A 23,924-nucleotide genomic window follows, 5' to 3' on the forward strand; every position below is an offset into this window, starting at 1 on the left:
TAGAGTCTATACCACCCAGAGTATTTTGTCAGTGGGGGGGTTAGGACTACATCAATGGTAGAGTCTATACCACCCAGAGTACTTCATCTGGGGATTAGGACTACATCAATGGTAGAGTCTATACCACTCAAAGTATTTAGTCTGGTGTGTTCATTTACCAATTGAGTGATGCCCAAGAAGTTGAGTAGTTTATCTAGAGGTACCTTATATGATCTGGTTGGATTAATGTTAAAATCACCAAGTGAGATGTTGTTATAGTGAATGGAGGAAGAAAGTGTTAAATTATCAAATCAGAATTACAGCAGACCAGAAAATAAAAATAATACAGAATGATGCATTTAATGATAAAAAAGTATTTTTGAAGGGAGGCATACCCACTCCATTACCTACCTGTTATGTCTGCGCCTCTTCACCTCCCACAATACTGAATACATCAATGCCGAAATTGTCTAGCCCTGATAGTAAAAAGAAACTTCCTTGCCCCCACAGCTTCATTATCTCATTATCAGCACTGGCTGTTCTTCCATCAAATGGGACTCATTTAGCTCTAAACTAATCCTATTACCATGATACCCGCTAAAATCAAACCCATGGAGCCCTTACAGCTTAATTCCTACCTATTCCCATTCTGTTTTAGAAATCTGAAAGCAATAATTGTCACATAAATGTATTTCCAGTTTGACATTACTTCCAATTAAAGCTTAAACTAGAAAGTCAGTCCGTACAAGCCTTGAAGGTTTGTAGTTCTGTATGTAACATTTGCCAAACACAAGATTACCTTCAGATCTGATCTGTTAAATGTTATCAGTTTTAGCTTGCAAGCAAAAGGACAAAAAAAACACTAAATGACACACAAGATAGAATAAATAACTTCTTCAGAGCAAAGTTCTGGTATCTAGTTAAAAATAAAAAAGTCCTTATTTCAGGAATGTAGTTGCATACCTATCTTCATGTAATTCATTTATCATACTCACACTTGCTAAACATATGGCAGACATATGTCACTTAACTGCCTGACTAATTATTTTAATGGTTGTCCATAGTGTGTGCAGCAAGCTGTGTTCTATTCATAGAATCACAGAATCATAGAATGTACAAGGCAACTGGGTCATGTAGCCTTTTACACTTTGCCAGTACCCACCCTTAGACATTTCCTCCTTTTTCAAGGAGAAACAGGCCAGTCATACTGGGAGTGAAAAAAGCAGCCCCAAAGATATTTGAAGAGAAATATAGGCAAATGCACCCATATATGGATGATTTCACAATGCAAAAAATAAAACCCAAAGAGGGACCATAGAATAGAAAATTAGTAAGGTAGAAGTTAAAACAAATAGAAGCTGAGGTTATGGAACATGTGTAAAATGAAGGATTTAGCTCAGAAGAATAAATATGGGCATGGGAAAGAAAAAAAGAGATTTAATAAGGTGTGATATTTATGCAAACTAGAAAGCAAAACTAAGACCAGCACCAAATATATTTGAAGAGAAATAGAAAAGGAATCCAAACATAGAAGACTTTACAATACAAAAAATAAGAAGACAAAGAGGAAAAGTAGAAAAGAAGATTACTAATGTAGAAGTTAAAGAAATAGAAACTGAGGTTATAGAGTACCTGTGAAGTGAAGGATTCAGTGTGGAAAATCTAACTCAGAAAGCACCACAACAGGATAGAGTGATAGACATCCAAATTAAGGAGAAACCAGTAGAACGGGAAGCAACTGGTCAGTTGCTATATGAAGATATTTTGGAGCCTTCCACAGGAAACCAGAATATACGTTCACTTGAAGCTGGACAGCAAGGGAAAGAACAGGAAACTGTGGCAACTCTGATACAGTCAACGTTGAGGAGTGAAAGGCCAGTGAGTTCCCATTTGACAAAGCAACGGATGACACAGGATGAAACTGAAGAGAATGTGCCATAGGAAGATGCTATAGAACTTTTTATGGAATGCCCACAGGAAATGGAGAACAAAAAATGTACCCTCAGTTTAGAAGAAAATGAGCTATGAGAAAAGTTGCTTGATTTAATACAGATAGACATATTAAAATCAATGAAAGAAATAGACTGCAGAAGGTCAATAAAACCCAAAAAGTCAGAAGTTTGATAAAATAAATGAACACAGTAATTAGGACTGTTCTTAGAGATCCATGCAATATAACAGAAGTAAACAGGATATATTACTGTGCAGCTAAATTAATAACAAATAAAACTCTACCTCAAGAACACAGGGTAGTGAGGGAAAGGAAAGTGAGAAATCGAATACCATCATGGAAGTATCGAACAGAAAAAAACTATAAAGCAATTAAGACAAGTAGCGTCACTGTTAGAAGAGTATAGAAGAGGGAACAGATCAACAGAAATACTCAGAAAGATAGATGTGATAAAAGCAATGTGCAGTGTTATAATGGATCAGGATTAATCATGCAATATTGCAAATAATAAACTAAAAATATCTGCAGAAGAACATAGAAGATACACAGATAAATATAAAGGAAAAGTATAAAATAAGCAATTTATTGATGACCCAAAAAGGGTTTATAGAGAAATGGGAAACAAGGTAAAAGGAATTAAAAGACTACCAAAAAAAGAAGAAATAGATACATTTTGGAGAAGTATTTATGAAGATCCTGTGGAACATAACGAAGATGCTAAATCGATAGAAGTAAAAAAAAGAATAAAAAGTTCAAAGATACAGGATATGAAATGGGATGAAATAACAGCCAGAGAGATTGAAACAAAGTTAAGAAAAGCCTCTAATTGGAAAACCCAAGGCCCAGATGCAGTACCTAATTTCTGGTTAAAAGTATTAACATCATTGCATGAAGATTTAGCCATGAGTAAGAACTATTTATATGCACACCCCAAACAGACACCAACCTGGCTAACAACGGAAAAACAATGCTCCTACTTAATTGTGAACCTGCAAGCTACCCTAAAAATTATAGACCAGTACCTTGCCTTCTGACGATGTCTAAACTATACACTAGAATTGATGCTGATAGAGTTTATAGTCATTTAGAAGAAAACTCAATTAGGGCACTAGAACAAAAGGGCAATAAAAGAAGGTCATATAGAACAAAGAATCATTTGTTGTTAAATAAAGTCATAGTGGAGAACTGTAAAAAGGGAAAGAATCTATGTATGGCATGGACTACCTACAAAAAAAGCATTTGACAGTATCCCATATTCATGGATGATAAAAGAGTGCTTAAAAATATTGAAGTAGCTGAAAAACACTGGAAACATTAGCCACAAAGCATCATAAAAAGTGATGTTGTCTACATCACATGGGATCACCCATTACCAACAGTTCAAAAGATAGATACAAGCAAAACAGATATAGTGGTCCATGAAAAGAAGACAAAAGTAACATTGATCATTGAAATCACTACACCCAGTGACTACAGTGTCTTGCGTACAGAGAGACACAAAGTCATAAAATATCAGGATTTGCAGGCAGAAATGAGAGCAATGTGGAATAAAGATACCCAGACAGTTCCAATAGTAGTAGGAGCATCGGGTCTTATAAAAAAAGAATCAACAGTAGTTTTTATCTATGTTACCAATACATGTAACTCTGTACGAATTGCAGGAGGAGTCATTACTGGACACATTGCAGGTGCTGCAAACAGCTGACATCAAAGATTGAAGCAATACTAATTTCATGAACTTTAATCATACTTTGACTTAGGAATGGGGTCCATTGCAGTCAAGGTATTAGAAATAAAAAAAAAGGAGTAAAAAAAACAGCCCCAAAGATATTTGAAGAGAAATATAGGCAAAGGCATGCAGATTTGGAACATTTCACAATACAAAAAATAAAAACATAAAGAGGGACCACAGAACAGAAAATTAGTAAGGTAGAACTTAAAACAAATAGAAGATAAAGTTATGAAATGCCTGCAAAATGAAAGATTTAGCACAGAAAGTCTAACACAGGGTATGTCACAGCATGAAGGAACAATGAGTCCCCAAATTAAGAAGAAATACATCGAGCAGAAGACATCTGAAGAAGAAATATGTACATGAGAACGAAAAAGAGATTTGATATGGTGCAATATTTATCCAAAGGAAAAAACAAAACTAGTCAATACAAAAAAGCAGCACCAAATATATCTGAAGATAAATTTATGTAAAAATACGCTGATATGGAAAATTTCACGATATAAAGAAATAAGAAAACAAACGGGGAAAGAAGAAAAGAGGATTAGTTATGGAGAAGTTAAAGAAGCAGAAACTGAAGTTATGGAGTACCTGCAAAGTGAAGGATTTAGTCTAGAAAATCCAACCCACGTAATGTCACAGCATGATGGAACAATGAATCTCCACATTAAGGAGGAACAGGTAGGGCAGGAAGGATCTGATCACTTGCCACAAGGTGATACTATAGAGCCTTCAGAAGGAATCAGTCAAAAGTTCAGTTGCACAGCAAGGGAAGGAGCAGGAAACTGTGGCAACTCTGACACAGGCAATGTTATAGAGTCATAGCCCAATGAGTTCCCTTATGAAGGAGTAACAACTGAAGTGTAATACAGCTGTAGAGGATATATCACAGGAAGATGTTCTGGAACTTTCTGTAGAATGCCCACAGGAATTAGAGAGCAAAGAATGTGTCTTCAGTTAAGAAGAAAATGCTCTGAGGGAAGAGTTTCTTGATTTAATAGAGATGGATGGATAGATATATTAAGGTCTATGAAAGAAGTAGATCACAGAAAGTAAATAAGACCCAAAAAGTTAGAAGTTTGATAAAAGTGATGAACACAGCAATCAAGACTATTAACAGAAACTGATGTGATGCAAAAGAAGTAAACAGGATATATTACTGGGCAGCTAAACTAATAACGGATACAGTCTAACCACAAAAACAAGGAGGGATAAGGGAATAAGGAAATGAAAGGGAAGAAATAAAATGCCATCATGGAAGCATTGAATCAAAGCCAAATCCTGGCCAAGCGGGGTCCTAGGCAGAGTAATGGATGAGGACCCCCCCCCCCAAGGCAGCAACCCCCAGCCATTCCAGTGCCCCATTACTTGGCTATTTCTCCCCAGTTACAATGAACTCTGTTCCAACCTGTCAATGCGAATACTATTTTCTTGTTTACTTCTACAATGATTAGAGATATTTAAAACTTTTTTTTCTAATTTTATAGCACAAACACTAATAGCCATTTGCTAAACAAAACAAAATAGTTTTACAATGAGAACAGACTTAGCATGAACAGTAAACTTCTTGCCCTTGAAACTCACATTCATTGACATGGCATTGAAACCCACATTCAAAGAAAATGTATCTTGCCAGTGGTCGATTAAGTTTACATTTGAGCTGTTTTCGAACCACGTTAGCCAGAAGTTAGGTACTGCATCAGGGCCTGCTGTTTTCCATTAGGAGCATTTCTTAAATTTGCTTCAGAGATTTCGTATCCTGTATATTAGAACGCCTTACTGTTTCTTTTAATTTTTCTATCCATTCAGAATCTTTGTTATGTTCCACAAGGTCTTTATAAATATTTTTGTAAAATGTACATTTTTATTTCTTTTTTGGGGTGTTTCTATTAATTTTGCTTTGTTTCTTAGTTCTCTATAAAATATGTTTGGGTTATCAATAACTTGTTTATTTTGCACTTTTCCTTTAGGTGTATATTTCCTATTTTTTTTCTTCTTGTGCTGATAGCTTCAGTTTATTATTTGCAATAGTGTATAATAGATACTTGTCTATTCTAGTACTGTGTGTTATTTTTATCTCAGCGATCTTTCTAAGTATTGTTGTTGATTTGTTCCCTCTTCTAACAGTGATGCTTCCTGTCTTTATTGCTTTACAGTTTTCTCTATTTGATACTTCCATGATGGCATTTGATTTCCTCTGTTAATTTCCCTTATTATCATATATTGCTGTAATAAGATTTTATCTCTTATTAATTTAGCTGCACAGTAATATATCCTATTTACGTCTATTATAGGAATTTCTGTTAATAGTCTTGATAACTGTTCATTTGTTTTGTCAGACTTCTAACAATTTTGGGTCGTATTGACTTATCTATTTCTTTCATCAATCTTAATATGTCTATCCATCTCTATTAAATCAATCAACTTTTTCCGTTAGATCTTCTTCTTCTTCTAAACTGAGGGCACATTTGTTATTCTCTGTTTCCTGAGGGCATTGTGCAGAAGGTTCCAGAACATCTTCCTGTGACATATTGCATCCTGCATCATCCATTGCTTTTTATATGGGAATTCACAGGCCTCTCACTCCACAACACTGACTGCATCAGAGTTGCCACCATTTCCTGCTCCTTCCCTTGTTGTACAACTACAAATGAACTTTTGTACTGGTCTCCTACTGAAGGCTCTAGAGTATCTTCATATGGCAACTGATCATATGCTTCCCATTCCATCTGTTTCTCCTTATTTTGGGGTCTCATTTTTCCATCATACTGTGATATTACCAGAGTTGGATTTTCTATACTAAATCCTTCATTTCACAGTTAGTCAGTCACTTCAGTTTCTATTTCTTTAATTCCTCCATTACTGATCTCCCTTTCTACTTTCTCCCTTTGTTTTCTTATTTTTGTATTGTAAAATTTTACATATTTGCATGATTTTGCCTATATTTCTCTTCAAGTATCTTTGGTGCTACTTTTTTTACATTGATCGGTTTTGCTTTCTCCTTTGCATAAATATTGCAACATATTAAATCTCTTTTTCTTTCTCATGTCCATATTCCTTCTTCAGAGTTCTCCAACTCCACCTGTCTCTCCTTAATTTGAGGACTCATTGTTCCACCATGCTGTGACATAACCTGTGTTAGATTTTCTACAATAAATCCTTTACTTCACAGGTATTCCATAACTTCAGCTATTTGTTTAACTTTTACTTTGTTAATTTTCTGTTCTATATTCCTCCTTTGTAATCTTTTTTTTGTTATGTGAAATTTTCCATACCTGGGTGCCTCTGTCTGTATTTCTCTTCAAATATCTTTGGAGTTTCTTTATATGTATTGATTAGTTTGGCTTTCTCCTTTACATAAATATTGCACCATATCCGACCTCTCTTTCTTTCCCATGCCCACATTTCTTTTTTATAACTTTCAAAAATCTCCAGGTTTTGTTCTTTATATTTTTGCACTTCTTCAGTTGCTTTTCTTCCAAACAGCCCAAGGTTTCTTGGTCTGTATTATATTTGTCACGAATCTGTTGTATTAATGAACACAAATCTGCATGTGAAGCTTTTGACAGTTTCTCTTGTGCAAGTATTTTTTCTTTCATCTAATTTCTCTCTTAATCTTTTTGAATATCTTCAATCCAGAAATTCTGGGCTTCTTGCATAACAGTAACAAAACATAATTTCTTTCTTATTCTCAACAGTCCACTCTATCATTCTTTATGGCTCTTTTTGGCCTGTCAGTTTTTGTGTTTGTGGACTACTACTTGCTTCTACAACAAGGAGACGATCCTCCCCCTGAGCCTGGCCTAACCCCATTGTAGGAATGTTTCCATGTCTTGAGGATTCTACACTGTTATTGTTTCCAGTCCTGGCAACAGTGCACCTACCAGGATTGGGCACCTTTTTATGCTGGGACTTGTGTACTCAGCTGTCTTTTTTATTTTTTAACCTACGTCTATCCATACTATATGATATATAAAATACAGGCTATATAGCAGTGTCTTCTTGGTGAGACTTTGTAAAAACAGGGTCCACCTCGTAAAGGTACTCACCAAGACTTGAGGATGAATTCAGTTCCAGCAATACTACTCTCCTTTGCTTGCTGATTTTATCATCTCTCCATTCAGACCCTTTCTGCTATTAGATGTTTCTTGATAAACAGCGGTGGTCTTGCAAACAAACTTTCAGCAAACATTCAAATTCTAACCTCTCTGTGTCATTACACTTCACAAAAAGAGATATCACAAGAAGACAAGTATTACAGGCAGCTTTAAAGCAAATATCTTAAAATATAAAATGCAGAATATGGAACTCTTAACCTCTCTGAATAAGACAACACTAGTTAAATACTGACATACTCCAGGTATAACAGGGCTGCCCAAGGTTATATTAATTAAAAATTAGAAAACAAAATCTTCTCCTCAGCTCCACAGAGGGAAAGGTACATACTTGTGTCTTCTAACGTTCTAATGGTTTCAGTGCTGTGCTTGGTCCTATAAGCTGTTAGGTGGCTGGTAACAGAGTCCAAACATGAAAACACAGAGTTGCTCCTTCTGGCTCTCACACACAGTTATTTAGGTCATGGTGCTACTGATGTCATCACACATCTGACATCAATGATATCATTGGTTCATGAGTCACTCAAAGGCAAAGGGCAAAGTAATCAAAATTTAAAGGGACCATGTAGAATTTCATGGTATCCTATTATTTTATGTTTAAAACTGGTATTTTCTGACAACTTTTGGGTAGTTCAGAGGTATGGCATGTCAGAAGGGGATTTAAGGATAATAGAAAATTGACAGTTTTCTGCAAACTTGGTTAACCAGAGTTCCCTGTTTTTGATACAGAGATCAGATAAGTATATGCCGAGTAATAGAGGTCTCAGCACAGATCCCTTTGGTATCCATTTGGTTACTTTTATGCTGTCTGAGGATGTGTCTGCCACCCTCACAGTGTGGGTTCTGTCCCTCAGCCAATTAGCTATCCATCTAACTACATAGGAATCAGTTTGGAGTGCATTTAGCTTGTTGATAATCTTGGCCATGGTACGGTATCAAGTGCCTTGGAGAGGTCCAGGTATGCTGTATAAACAATGTGACCACTGTCTACATCTTCCTTTACTCTCTTAGAAAAATTCAACATAGTTATTTAGACAGGATTCTAGCCTTCACAAAACCAAACTGTTGGTGGTCAAGTCTTATAAGATTTTTATATAATAGTTTATCAGGTCTATTGTAAACCATTCCATGGCCTTACAGATGATGCTCGTCAGGTTAATAGGACTGTAATTCCTAGGGTCCATGGTGGGGCCGAATTTGTGGAATGGCATCGCAACTACTGTGGGACAAAGCCACTTGGTAAGCTTGGGTTGAATAGTGGGTCCAACAGCGCATGTTTAGTGCTGCTTAGCAGGCATCCTGGTATGCTTTCTGATCACACACAGGATGTATTTTTTGTGTTCTTTTGTGGTGTGGTTTTTGAGATCCTTATGTATATGTGGATTTTGTACAGATGTCTCTGGGTTGAAATTTGCACTTAATTTGTTTACTAATACATTTTTGATATTCACTTGACCTTGGTGGGTAGTGCCATTATGAATAAGTTCAGAGCAATGCTGAGTGTCATTTTCTAACTTCCTGTTAAAATTAAAGAAGGATTTGTAGGATTTCCTTAGCTTCCAATATCAGTCTAAGTTAATGAGAAGTATTTGTTTTCCTAGCAGTATTTTTTAGTAGTTTGGATAACCTTTTTATGTTGACCTTGATTTGTGTGTCTTTAGTTTTGCTCTATGCTAATAAGGTTTTTCCCTTTATTGTAATGTTTATTAATCCATGTGGACACCAGGCTGGTTTGCTCTTACCCTTCCCACTTTGTTTAGTTTTGGTAGGGACTGGTAGATTTATACCATTTTCTAAGTGAGCATAGAATTTGTTTGCATAATTATTACCTGTGTCCATGTTTTGGTAGTAACAGTTATGCTTGATCTTTGAGATTTCATCATAAAATAGTAGGACGTTTGTATGTTTGAAGACTTTGAACAGTGTGACATTTGCATCTGCTGGTTTAGTGATTTTGAAAGAGAAATTTAACAATTGGTGGTTAAACGTGACTGTGGCAGTATATGCCACTGGAATAGTGCATATAGATGCTATAGGTCTCCGAAATATTGATGGTTAGTTATATTATCCCAGGATGATGGATATTTTGTGTATTTAAAGTTCATCCAATGTAGTTAAGACATGGACATATTTTTTATGGGTTATTGGAGTATTGTACCATGCTGTGATCTGATACTCATTTCATTTTAAGTGAGTTGAATCTTAACAAGTTTAGTTTGTGTGTTCCTGGGAATCTGCACCAAGGGCCTCAGACTCAAATTTTTGTAAGTGGTGCATAAAGTCTAGGACATTCAGCTGAGGGCCACAATCTCCCAAACAAATATAAGGGAGGTTAAGCCTCACTATGAAGTTAATGTAATAGCTTCTCTCATCTACAGTCATGCTGGTTCAAGGCCTGCATGAGGCCAGAGCGCCTGAGTTTGAGATCTCTGGTTGGGGTAATGTTGTTTTTTAACAAATATGGATGCTCTACCACAGTTTGTATTGGGTCTAAAGGTGTGGTGTATACAAAGCCCTGGTATAGAGGGGGTGCTTTCTACACTTTTCAAATAGGTTTCAATAATAAAGTATGCATGAACATGCTCCAAATTCCAGTGGGCTCCAATGTCAGGCAATTTGTTATTTAGATTCCTACGATTGAACTGTGCCACATTGATAATCTCTAGTGCTTCTCTGGTTATATTTTTAGGCTGGTAGATACATTAGCTGGACTCTACCTTAAAGAGGCAGTATGGGACCAGCAAAGGCTTTAGCTAGTATGTGCAACCCAGGAGTGAGAGGTGCAAACTATCCTTGGAAAATCAAATATGGCCGTGCAGCAGTTAGTCCTATGCTGACACATACTAGATGTCTCCTGAATGACACCAGCTATTACACTTTTGTTCTTATCTTTGGCATCATTCTTGGCAAAAGCAGGATTTTGCACAGTACCAGAGTCTTTCCTGAATTGGTGACATGTATGGGGAGTTCATAAATGTCTCTGCATATCGATAGGGTTTTAGATGCCAAGGCATATACGCACACATTGACAACCTCCATGCTGTTGTTATATTTCCTTGTCTTGAAGGTCTTCAGGGCCCTTACAGATGCATAGATATTTCAATGCCATGGAGTCTAGTGACCATTCTCACCTTGCCAGCACCCCCTCAAGCAGCACATCCTTTCTCCAGGAGGGTCATAACAGTCAGCATTGTAGAAATGTGTGGGTACCCATCCAGTCATCTAGATTATATTTAAGCGAAGTTAAAGAGTTACATGGTTTAACAGGCAGTGGAAGTTTATTCCAGAGGTTTAGGGAATGCTGGGTTATAAACCTGTCCCACTGCCATGATTTTTATCTGTTGGTGAAGACTGATGTAATTTGTTTTAGTACTGAAATTGATATTGGACTTATGGAGAAACAGGAGATGAAGGACAATCAGGTCTCTAATTATGCATCAAGCAAGACAGAGAGCTCCACTCAAAAATCTATAAGACACTTAATGATATGTTAGAGCTTCTACACTCTCTTGATTACTCAGGGGCTTTAGGCCTGTGATCTTTTCAATTAGGAATCTTTGGGGTCTTTCTGACTGTTTGATATATTTAGTCAGATGGATCCCAAACGGAGCATTGTACTCAACTTTTGGCCTAATCAATGCTGACTATAAAGCACTAATTACCACTTCAGACCTTGAAAATCATCCTTTTGTGTTTGGATGGGTTACATAAAAGGATTTCCTGACAATCTTTGTTACACGATGGTCAAAAGAAAGGCAGCTATCAACCCCAAGTACCCACATTCCTAACTACAGTTTTGCTTTGCAGAGGTGTGTTGTCTACAAAAAGTGAAGATACTCTAGTTTTTTAGCATTTAGCTTGATCCCATTTTTTGTACACCAAGAGTTTACTAAGGCAAGTTCGTTCTGGAGGGTTTGGGTGTCACAGGGTGACATAACGACCCCAAGCTTATAATTGCCTGGAAGCGTTTTCAGAGATCTTTAATCTTTGCTTGCAGATCTGAGAAGTAAATCCATAAAAGGAGAGATCCCAGTACCGTACCCTGAGGGACACAGCTGGTCATTGTCATACTTTCTGATGAGGCACCTGTTTCTCTCACTGTGTTGGTCCTTTCTTTCAGCTAGTTTGTCATGCATCTTATGATGCCAGCATGGGAAATGGTGTCAAAGTCTTAGGTCAAGATATGCCTTGTACACTGCATGCTCACTGTCTACAGCCTCTGTAATCCTTTCAAAGAAATTTACTAGCTTAAATAGACAGGATCTTCCCTTCACAAAATCAAACTGTTGAGGGGCAAGTCTAACAAGATTCTTGATATCATAATTAATGAGGTCAGTTATAATACATTCAGTGACTGCAGATAGGGATTTTAAGACTGACCAGTGTAATTATACAGGTCGCTTGTAAGACCACCCTTATAGCGGGGCATCATCACTACTGTGTGCCACTCATCAGGGACAAAACCAGTAGCTAAACTTAAGTTAAACAGTTTGAGGAGTCTGTCTGCAAAGATATACTTAACCCCATTAATTAAGCAACCAGGTATATTATCAGGTGCCATGCAGGTAGTATTTTTAGTCTTGTATTCTCGGATTTCTATTCCAAAGACATGCATCTGTAGCGTTTCTCCCCAGGCCTCTGCTGAAAATGGGCTCTGTCCCAGGACTTTCCTGGTAAAACAAATGTTAAATAAATGTTAAAAAATGTCTTGGTTAGCAGATACGTATGTATGTATGTATGTATGTATGTATGTATGTATGCATGTATGTATGTATGTAGGTATTTATTTATTTATTTATTTATTTATTTGGCATTTGTTTACTAGGAAAGTCCAATTGGGCATGAATCCCATTTTCAGAAGAGGCCCAGGGAGAAAAGCTCCAAAATACATAGTTCAATTAATAAACTACATAATATTATCACATGAAGTGCAGTAACAAATAATAGAATTGACATACAGGATAAATAAAGTCAAATCAGAAAATCATGCAGTGAATATTAAACAACAATCATAGAATATTGAAAACCTAGTAAACTTTAGTACAATCAAGAGTGATAACCAAGGATAAAGATGCTAAGCATTTTAAATATGGGCAAAAGACTAAGAGAAAGGAAAGGAAAGAGACTTCGCAGTTGGGGGGAGATTAGGAAATGGAGTTAAAGTAGGGAGCGATCGGAGACGTAACTGGTGCTCTGGTTAATAAGAGAAGGAAGGAAAGGAAAGCAGAAAATGAAGAGCAAAGGAAAGAGAAGGACGTGAGAAGGAAGGAAGAAGGAAGAAAGGGGAGAGAAAGGAAGCAAAGGAAGGAGTAACGGATAGTTTCACCCTGGAGTAAGACATGTACAGGAGTTAAGGAGAAATCTCTTTAGAAATTGTTTGAATATGTGACTACATGGTATTGCTCTAATATCTGTAGAAATACTGCTCCAGACCTTGGCTACTGAGTAGGAATATAGGCAGTGGCCGATAGATTTTCTTTGATTATGGATTTCAAGGAGGTGTTTCTCAGATGAGCAAAGAGTGTGATTAGGGAGGTAATGACTAAGAATGAAGCTGGTTGCTGGGCAGGATGAGAATTTGTATACCACTTTATGAGCAAGGACGAGCTGGGTGAACTTGAGGTAGTGAGGCAACTCAAGTCAGTTTAAATATCTGAGGGTGGAGCAGTGGTGGAAGTTGTATGACTGACTGGATGCAAATCTAGCTACTTTGTGATAGCAAAGCTCAGGTTTTGATCTTAGGGAGATCTGAATGTTTGTGAAAATGGGTGAGATATATAATAGTGAAGGAAGGAGGTATGTATTGTCTAGAGTAACTCTTGAGTTGGTAAGGAATCATGCCCAGCTTTTAGTGCATTGTTTTTATGCACTTTTGAATATGAAGATCAAATTTCATTTGATCGTCTAGTATGCCACCAAGTAACTTTGTGTGAGGTACAACTTCAATTTCAGTATTGGTAAGAGAGGATATTTTGAAGGTGTCTTTAATGTGTGTTTGGGATTTGGGGAGAAATAAGAGCTGTTTTGTTTTATTTGGCTTTAGGAAAAGTGGATTGTCACTGAGACAGTTTTCAATAGAGTTGAAAGCCTGCTGACTGATAGATTGTAACTGAGAAGGACTATTAGATGAGCAAATGACAGTGGAGTCATCTACATATTGTATAAGTGTATCTTTTTGGGAGAATGTGTGTAGATATTTATAAATATATTTAAAAGGAGAGGGCCAAGTACGGAGCCTTGTGGGACACATATATTAACTGGGAGAAAAGATACGTAAGTAGAGAGCCATTTAACTGATTGTAGCCAGTTAGATAGATAACTAGAGAACCAAGTAACTGTTGTATTGGAAGAGCCTAAAGCAGACATTTTTGAGAGTAGTTTGGTATGTGACTCTGTATCAGAAGCTTTATGAAGGTCTAAAAAGAGGGAAGAAACGAAATCGTTGTGATCTATGGCTTTAATGACGTGGTCCAAAAAGGCAACAAGGGCAGTTGTTATGCTATGATCTGGGTGGAAGCCGTGTTGGGTAGAGTTGAATAGATTTTCTTGGCATAAGTATTGTAAAAGTTGTTTATGAATACAATTTTCATTGATCTTGGAAAGAGGGGACAAGATTGTAATTGGTCTGAGGTTTATTTCAGTGGAATTTCCTCCTTTATGAAGAGGAATGTTGTAATTTTTTTTCCAGAGAGATGGGACATATGGCTCATGAATGGATCGATTTATCACCATGGAGACTGGCTAGGTAATGGAGGAGGCAGCAGTCTTTAAATATTCATATGGAAGATTGTCTACAGAGAGTGAGCAGGGCTTAAGTTTGTCTAATATATTTTTTATATAGGAAGTAGAGATAGATTTTAAGTTGAAATTGGTATTGTTAGAGCTTCAAATTTTCTCAGGGGTGCCAGGATTCTTTATGGAGTTTTGGATAAGGTGGTTATTAAGTCTATAAAGTGGGAGTTAAATTTTGAAGCAGTTTCTAAGGGTGAGATGTCTGAACAAGGGTTATGGCTACTAGGAGTTCTAGGGTACAATATTTTCTTTATAGTGGGCTAAAATGTTGGGGGGGGGGGTTTGGTTATCCTGTGGGTTGAAGTAATAATATTTCTTATCAGCAGTAACTTGCTTTTTTTGTCATGTTTTGAAGTTGTTTGTAGGTCTGCAGGTGAACTTGCCAGTTTATCCAAGCTTTGTCGCTCTTATACATTAATTGTCTACTAGAAGGGGAAAGCCAGGGTGATTGAGTGAATTTAACTTTCTTTTTTCTTATAGGAGCAAAGCTATTTAGAATGTCAAGAAATATTGTATTAAATTTTAGAACAGTATTATCTAATGGTAGGAAATAGAGGATAGACTAATTAATTTTATTAAGGATGTCATTAAATATCTTGGAATTGAAATTTCAGAGAGGTTATGTCAATCTTTATCAAGGTGTTGTTTGATATGGCGAGTTGCTAGTCTCTGAACATAGGTGGGATGGTGATCTCTGAGGGAGTCTGGGAAGGTTTTGGAGAGTCATAAAGGTTTGGATTTGAGACTAGGATGCAGTCCAGAGTAGTCCCATTGCTATTAGCTTTGTTGAAGTGAGTACAGGAAGCTATGAATTGTTAGAAACAATATAGATAAATATTAATGGAAGGGTAATCTGATGTAAAGGTTTGCCAGTTAATAATAACAGCACAAAGAATTATTATTTCATGAGAAATGGAACTAAATACCAAGTAAAGGATGTCTTCCAGAATAGGGATGTTATTTCCTGGGGAAAATATATAGGGCAATTATAAATAGTGTTTTATGCTCACTTAATTTACAGTGAGAGACAAGGATCTCAGAAGAGAGGAATTTAGGTAGAGAAATAGAAGATGGAGAGACAGAGATATGGTTAGAGAACATGATTGCGACACCACCACCACCATTTTAATTTAATCTGTCAGAACAGATAATAGTATAGCTGGGGGGAGAATTTCAAAGACTTTTATATGTGGTTTGAGGCACGTTTCTGTAAGAATAATAATGTCTTGGGAGTAATGAGTGATCCAGGAAAGAAATTCAGTGACTTTGTTTACTATACTTTGAATATTCATGGATATAATTTTCAAATGTTTAGTAGATGTTGTTACAGTAAAAGAGGGAACAAGTGAAGAAGAGAGGCAGTGGAGACTTGGATTTGGGTGAACAGCACCGCATAATACGATCTTTTTACAGTATGTATACACTAGTGAGGGTTTAGGTATGCCAGTATTAAATTTAAATTTTACCTTATATAGATTAGGAGAAGAGTTAAGAATTTTATATCTGAAAATGAGCTAGGGGATAAGCTAAATAAGATAGAAGCAATAGAGATAGTGAATGACTGGCAAGTGACATAGGCAGTGTGAATAAGGGTAGGGGATTGAGAAATAGGTGTAATAAGTATCGTATAGCATGTAAGGTATGATAGCAGTAGGAGTAGATGTATAGATAGAAAGATGAGGAGCATACCTGGTGTATATTAGAAACAAGAGTCTCAAAGGTAATAAAGAAGAATAGATGGTATATGTATATATAATTATGTTATAGAATGAAATAAAATGAATACAAATAATTTGAAAAAAATAAATAAAAAGAATTAAAAAGAATTAGGCAGGAATTTGAATAGGTATGTAGAATATGGGATTCTAAAAATGTGGAGCAGAGAGAAGGATGAAAGGAGAAGAAAGAGGACAGCTGTAGAGATATAACACATATAAAGGAAAAAATGCTAAAGAGAAGGGGTGTAATAGGAGGCAATAGTGGGTGTAAACAATGAGATGGAGGCTGAGGAGTGCTGTGGAAGAGAGGTATATCTTGATAGGTGGAGCCTCAAGGGTGGAGATATTGATACTATGATTTGAGTAGTGGGTGTTAGTGACAGATGAAAGTTAGCAAAATGATAGGTTGCTTGGATAAGAAGAGGAGGAGTTACACAGGAAGAGGAGGGTTTTATGTAGGTATAAAACTAGGGATAGTGGGGGTGAGTGAGATCTGGGGCTAGGGTAGGGGAGCAGAGTGAGCCCCAGTGAAGTGAGGGCAAATGGAGTGGGCTGCACCAGCTGAAATGGCAAAGAAGTATAGAAGAGAAAAAAAATATCTGTGGACTTAAAGGTGAGCAAGGTAAGAAGTCTTATGTGGTAGAAAGAGTAAACTATAATGTCACTAGGAAAGCTGTTAGGAGAAAGAGCAAGGTAACAAATAATAGCAGAAGGTGTAATGTTACAAAGTAGTAGTAATTATATGGGTTTAGCAGAAAGAGTTACAAAGCAGGGGGTTAATTAGCTATGAGTGTAGTTAGTAGAAAAGCGTGCCTAAAGTGATGCTAAGTACTGCAATTTATTATTTGTGTTGTATTTCAGTGAGGGAAAGGTCACTATTTACATGTTACAGACAGTGAATACATTGGAAGTTATAGGCAAAGACAGACAGACAGATTTATACTGTAGCAAAGAACAAGTAAGATAAAGTATGGTAAGGCAGGTAAAGTGGCAAGGGGGGCTTTTGCAGTGGTTATATAGCGCAGAATAGACAAGAAAGATAGGAGCTCAACAGAAGGCTATGTCTCCCAATATAAAAAAAACTGCCAGGGAACTTGTTAGTTCTAGTGGCAGATGGGTCTAGTGGGGCTTTGAATAGACATTTGAAGGGTGAAGTTGTTTGCAAGGATACTAGGAATGTCAGTTGGGTCAGGATAGGAGGTTGTGTTATTAAGAAGTTCTAAGTAACGTAGGCTACTGTTTTTTTTTTTTAGTTTAGTTTTTCAATAGAACTAAACAAGGGTTTCTGATTATCTTTGGCTTCAGAGTTCAGCATACATTCATGGGCCCCTTTCTCCTTTAATGGACTTAATAGTGTTCTTCATTTATCTGTAATGCTTTTGCTATTATTTATGTATGTGTGTATGTATGCATTTATTTATTTATTAGCATTGTTTACTGGGAAGGACAGACTGGAAGAGAAAAAAAATGTTTCACTGGAGGCCCAGGAAGAAAAACTTCACAGAGATTACAAATACAGCACAAATCCATAATGAATGACATTAATTGCACAGTTACAATGGTTATATACATACAGAACATTAATAGAATCAAGACATTGAATATTTAGAAATAATAAAAATAAAAAAATAATCATACAAGAATTTTAATCGTGGACAGAATGGTTTAGGTGGAAAGAGAGTAAACATGAAAGTTGAATTTATTAATAGGTTGTATTGCATGCAAGTAGGGAGGTTTGGGAGGGTATAGCATAGTACAGCAGTGAGGAAAAGGAAGGTTTAGTAGTGATTAGATATTATACTTGCATGAAAAAGTGGTAGCAGAATAGATAGTATTAATCCTATTTGTGTCATTACATGCTAGTGACAGAAACGAACAAAGAAGAGGAGAAAGAGAGAAACAAGAAATTATGTGTAGAAAGGAAGTAAAAGATGAGTGACTGGGTAAAGAAACATTTTTTTTTTAGTTTAAGCAATAATATTAAACTAGAGATAATGAATGGTGAGGGACACATATTATTAAAGTAGTGATTAAATGTAGCCTATATAGAGATATTAGAGATTTACATGTATTTTTAGTAGATTTTATATATCATAAGCATTTACGCCAGTTTAGTTAACAGGATTAATCAGAAATACTTAAGTTATAAGAGGTTACTCAGGAGTGGGGCAAGAGCAGAGACAACAATCTGATAGGTATTTCCTAGAATCAAGTTTAAAGATGAGAAATTTATTAGTTAACTTCAACTGGAGTGGGATTGTGTTCCGTATTTTAATGCTATAAGTTGAGTATAGGGCAGCTCTTGCTGACTTACTGGACCTGTCAACATTAAGAAGTATTTTGTCTTGTGAATGTAATTGTTTTGATTGTGTATGATATTGAATGAGTCATGTCAGGGTTGGGCATTTTTAATTTTGTAATGTGGATGTAAATGATTTTGGATTAAAACTTGATATGTTGAGTACCAACGTGTAGTTATGGGGCTTAGGTACGTTGGTGTTTAATCGGTTAGTAAACATTACACAATGATCACTGATGCTGTCTGGAAGGGTCTGTGTAAGTATTCAGTCTAACACATAAGTTGTATTACTTTGTTTGTTATATCCTATTGGGGTGTTAAATAGTGGTTTATAGAGTTTTTTGGACATTTGGTAAGGAAAGCCTGACGATCAATATGTAGATCACCTAGAATAACAGTTTTGTGGGGGGTGGTAGTTGATACCCAAGATTCTTTTCACCTGCAGTGTTATTTTGTCCAGGAGGGCTGTAGAGAGCAGTTATACATAGGCATTGGCTTTTATTAAGTCTGAGGAATGCAACTCGGATCCCAGCATTGCTAAATTGTGGGATAGTATTTGGATAGTGTGTAACTCTAGCAAGTTAGAATAGATAATAGCAACACCACCATCCTTTGTATTATATCAGTTCTGAACATATTACATCCTGCTGGGAGAATATCTTCATCTTTAATGTTTGGTTGTAACCAGGTTTCAGTGATTCTTATTATACCAAGGGGTGGTGGGTTATCCAAGCACATAATTCTGCTATTTTATTGTAAATGTTGCAGATATTGATAAAGATAGTGATTAGTTTCAAGCCAGTACTCTTAGCAAGGGTTTACTGAGATGCAATTTGGGTTGTACAGCCAGTGGTGTTAGTTGGCAGTTGTTGAGTTGTGGAATGAGTTGTACCCAGCAAGCAGTTTGAGCTAGGCATCAATTTAGATGAGCCAGAATTAGGGTGAATCTCACCACACAGGTGTAGTTTTGGTATAAACAATGTTGCAGGAAACAGCTTGTTTTCTAGTCTAGTTTTCAGTCTAATTTTACGTAGAGTAAGTGATCAGTTTAAATAATTATATTTAAAGAGATGAATGTGAGATGTTTTGTAGAGGTTTGGTGCAATATTATTTGGTGCAATATTGAGGGATTTACTGGAGATGAAGTAGTTAAGAGGAGTGTAATTAGGAGTAGTAGGTGGTATACAAATAATGGAGTGAGGTAAGATGTATGATTACTAGGAAGGAAGAGTAGGGAGGCAGACATTATTAATCATGTGAGTGCCATATTACAGGAATGTGTTAGTGTGCTATAATGTAAGATGAAGGGATAGTATAAAGGAGGTAGAGGAAGAAGGAAGGAGGACAGCAATTGAGGTTGTTCCTATGAGTTCAGGAAGTAAAGGCTTGTTGCAGATAACAGATATGTTATAGATCTATGAGTAAGTGGATAAGAAAAGGTGTCTATAAAATAGAAGACTGGGTTGTGGTTAAGGATAGCATAAATGGAAGAAAGTGGTCAGGTTAGAGTTTCTGATGTGGTTTGGAAACTGTTATTATTGGAGTAGGTGCAGGTATGTGAGTCTAGTGAGAATGGATTTTTATAGGACCTTTTGGGAGTTTAAATTAGAAGGTCGAAAGATTATGGTCAGACTTCTCTGGAGAAGGAGATACCAGAGGTGTCGTGTGAGAGGTGGACATATTTGTAAGAATCAGGTCAAGAATGCTGTGTCCTCTAGTAGGTTTATTTACCACCTGCTCAAGGGAAATTTTGTTAATTAAGCCTAGGACTTTTTGGGCATTCCCTACACTGGGGACATATGTGTTCCAGTTTACTGAAGGGTAATTCAAGTCGCTCAAAATAAGAGAGTTTTTTTTTCCCTAAGGGAGATCATTTAGAGCACTGAGGAATCTCACATGGTCATTAGAGGGCAAAGAAGGTGGTCTGTAATAAGGCTATTAGCTGATAATTAATCATACTAGAGTGATCTGTAATTCAGTGAGTTCTGTTTGTGAATTCCCAAGGATCTACCTAAAGGTGATATTTGTTCACTGACAAATATAGAGACTCCACCACAGTTGCCATTGGGCCAGAAAGCATGAAAAGCACAAAACATTGGAATAGCGGGAGTGTCCTCTTCACATTTAAACCAAATTTCAGCAGCTGCACAGACATGGATGTTTTCTAAATGCAGGAGTGCCTCAAGATCAGGCAAGTTATTATTTAGACTTCTGACCTTAAAGAGAGTCATCTTAATGCAATCTGATTTGGGGACTGATATATTAGTTACATTTGAATGTCCATCACTTGGTGCTTTGAGATTCGGAGGTCCTGCACCTGAAAGATAACTAATCACCACCCTATTATTGTTCAGCTATGTGAGAGTAGGGTTTGTGTATCTTGCTATGAAGTCACCAATCATGAATTCATTTTTGCTAGTGGAGGGTTTAAGCATACTTGGTTTGGGGTTAGCATTTCCTGGTGACTCTCTATTATAAATATGGTAGTATGAGTATGTGTTCTGGTTTTTAATTTCCCCTGAGACCTACTCATTTTAGACCTTGGAGGCTTAGACTATGATGTTTTTACAGCCTCAGCATGTGATAACATGTATCTGTGAGGTGTGCTGTTGAGGTATGTGGTGCTTTCACATAAGTGTTTTTTTTTTCCTTTGTGAGAGTGGTTCCTCCATTTTAGTTAAATAGTTGTGTCTCTCACAGGTCGTCTGTGATTGGGCAAGTAGTAGTTCACTATCTCTAAGCTTCAGGTAGTTGCTACACTGCCTTAGTATACCAAGTGATATAAGGCTGGTAAATAATGGGATACAAGCTGGCTGACCTTCCATTTTGGTCCAAGGATGTAAAAAATGATGGTTATAACACTTATTTGTACGGTATTTGGTTTGCTATTAAATGCTTCTTATCCTTGATAAATTCCTATACGAGTACAAAATGTTATATAATAATGAGTATCAAACATGCCTGCAGTGTATTAGTTAACCATTATAGGTGCTCTGCTAAGGTAGAAACAGCTTTCAGTAACTTACCTTGGCCTAAATAATGATATACGGCTTTCAGCACAGCCTGCTAATGGCTATGGCTCTGACTAGGCTTGTTAAGACTAAAACTACAATCAAAGAACCTACATCTATTGAGTGCAGGTTTGTGTGGCACTGTGTTAAAGCCTCGGGGTGTAACTCACAGTGACATGAGTAAAATACAGCATAATACATATTCTATTGAAAAGTATTGATATTTTACTATTTACTTTAAAAAAATATATTTTTTAAACAAATAAATGTCCCATTTTATGCCATTGGTTGTATATGGTAGCTTCTCACTACATATCTGTGCTCAGACCATGCTCATGTTGATAGCATAGTATGATGTAAATGGGTACAGACCACCATGTTGTTAGCATAGTATGATGTAAATGGGCACATACCACACCCATGTTGCTAGCATAGTATGATGTAAATGGGCACATACTACACCCATGTTGATGTAAATGGACACATACCACACCCATGTTGTTGGCATAGTACGATGTAAATGGGCATATACCATACCCATGTTGCTAGCATAGTATAATGTAAATGGGCATATACCACACCCATGTTGCTAGCATAGTATGATGTAAATGGGCACATATCACGCCCATGTTGCTGGCACAGTATGATATAAATGGGCACATACCACACCCATCTTACTAGCACAGTATGATGTAAATGGGCGGAAACACTTTGGAATCTCTAAATACTGAAATGTCGAATTTCAGTATCTCGAGACCAAAGTGTCAAATCTGTAGAATATCGAACCCAGGAATGTTGAACCCACAGTACTGACAGCACGTTAGGTAAGTGTGGTGTTTTTAAGGGTTTGGGGGAGGGTTTGTGTGTTTGTTAGTGTGTCGGGGAGTGTTAGGTGTGTGTTAGGGTATGTAGGTGAGAGTGTGATTGTGTCAGTGTTGAGAGTGGTGGTGTTTGTATCTGTGTGATGTGTGTTTGTGTGAGGGAGGTGTGGAATGTATGTTGGTGGGTTTTGTGTGTGTGTTGGCTTTTAGTGCGACCTCAAAGTTAGTATATACAGGTAGGGGTGTGCTTATAGTAAGTGTGGTTTGTGTGTGTTTTTGTGTTGTTGTGCGGAGGTAGGTGTGGTTGTGTATGTGTGTGTGTGTGTGTGTGTGTGTGTGTGTGTGTGTGTGTGTGTGTGTGTGTGTGTGTGTGTGTGTGTGTGTGTGTGGGTGTGCTTTAACAGTCACAGTTTTGGGTTTTGGTTTTCGTTTTTTTGGTGTTTTGGCTTTATAGTCTCGAAAAAATGAAATTCAATATTTCAGTATTTAGAGATTATAAAGTGAATCCAAATGGGCACATACCACACCCATGTTGCTAGCACTGTATGATAAAACTGTCCTTAGACCATACCTTTGTTGGTAGCATGGAATGAAAGAACCATGTATTGGATATAGCTATGCTGCTAGCAAAAGTATAATGCAATTGTAAATGGTCCATGCCCATTTCATAGGTTGTGACCGCCCATGCAGTCTAGGAGACAATTGAGGACCCTAGACCAATTTGCCAATTATCCAGACTATGATTTGCTGACGGTCACAAATGGAGGCTGGAAAGAATTAATTCCTGTGTTACTATTCCACAAATTGTCAGACAAAAGGATATGAAAAGGATATGCCTTATTAGTAGTTTATATCCTCATTCTTCAATGCTATACAGCTATTTCTCAAGCATTTTTTTCAAACCCCAGTCTATCAAAGTAGAATTTATTTTTAATTTACTCTAAAAACAGCAGCTTGTTTGGAAGGATCACAGGGATTCCTTTTATACCAGAGTCTGGCCAGCAGTTCTAACATGTAAGTAATTCCGTTAGAAACACATTACTACTAGACTGCACGAACAAGGTGGATTTGTACCCTTACTGTAGAAATCATCCTAAAGTAGAGTCTTGCTGGGGGGGGGGTTAGAAAGTGGCTCAGTGGTTAAGATTTCTGCCTCGTATCTCCAGGGTTCAATCCTGACTCCTATCACTCTTCAGTGGAAGCTTTCATGTCCTCCCTGTGCCCACATGGTTTACTCCAGTTCCCTCGCCAAAGCATACAAGTTGATTGCCAACCTTAAATTGTCCACATATATTATATTCACCTTTATCCTGTGGCTCATCTTGCAGCTGAAAAGGATCCACTATGACCAGTTCACTTACCTGGTTAACAGATTTATGAATTAAATTATACAACCCTGCCTTCTTAGGATGCAAACTGAACCTTTGCATAATTTCTTATCCAACTAAGAGTTATTTGCTATCTTATCTTGCACTTATAATAATTGATTGGTATACATTTACATAC

This window comes from Protopterus annectens, chromosome 9.part0, assembly GCF_019279795.1.
Source record: "Protopterus annectens isolate FY-2018-M chromosome 9.part0, PAN1.0, whole genome shotgun sequence".
Lineage (NCBI taxonomy): Eukaryota > Metazoa > Chordata > Ceratodontiformes > Protopteridae > Protopterus > Protopterus annectens.